Consider the following 676-nt stretch of genomic DNA (forward strand, 5'->3'; position numbering starts at 1 on the left):
CAATGATACTTTATGAACTGACTGCACCCCTATTACTATAGCCATAGTGGGTGCTCCTGGGGATTCACAAACATAGCCCTATGAACCTCAAACCTTCTCAACTCCCACTAGATCGCAATGTTTCCCTAGCTGAGGTCTCTGGCCCCGGACACCCATCCCATCACCGTGGACTCTTTCTTCATATCTGCCATTATTCTTTGCCTGCGCAGATTATTCAAAATCCCAGTGTGTGTGGTTTATCTCCTCTCTTTATGGTAGGGAAGGGGAATATCAGATAAGGTCAGGTAGGTCTGCTATTGAACTCTTTGGTGCTAGAGTGACTGTGGAGTCATGAATGTCTAAACAAACAATCACAAAACAAAACAGCAGTGGACATAGCAATTACCTGGCACCAATAGGCTAATATTGAACATAAAAAAATAATATTACTTAAAAAATTCTTAGAGAGCAGGCCACTGTATTTTGCCACAATTCTTATCTGAATCATGTTTAACCAAATGAACATCAGTCAGTCCAACGGTACAAGTAGATCACTTGCTCCTATACTCCCTAAGTAACTTTCATAAATCCATTATATCTGACATTCACTCATCTGCATAAATGGTAATATAAATAAGATTAAATCACAACAAATTCACAGAGTTCAAGTACCATTACATATAACACACACACACAA

At 39.2% G+C, this 676-nt stretch overlaps 1 protein-coding gene across 1 annotated transcript in view; it reads right to left on the reverse strand.

Moving 5' to 3' along the window:
• Nucleotides 1-676, reverse strand: part of LOC119591573 — a gene marked incomplete in the record, with an annotated part of 19,351 nt that overhangs the window by 2,408 nt on the left and 16,267 nt on the right.

This window comes from Penaeus monodon, chromosome 28 (assembly GCF_015228065.2).
Source record: "Penaeus monodon isolate SGIC_2016 chromosome 28, NSTDA_Pmon_1, whole genome shotgun sequence".
Taxonomy (NCBI): Eukaryota; Metazoa; Arthropoda; class Malacostraca; order Decapoda; family Penaeidae; genus Penaeus; species Penaeus monodon.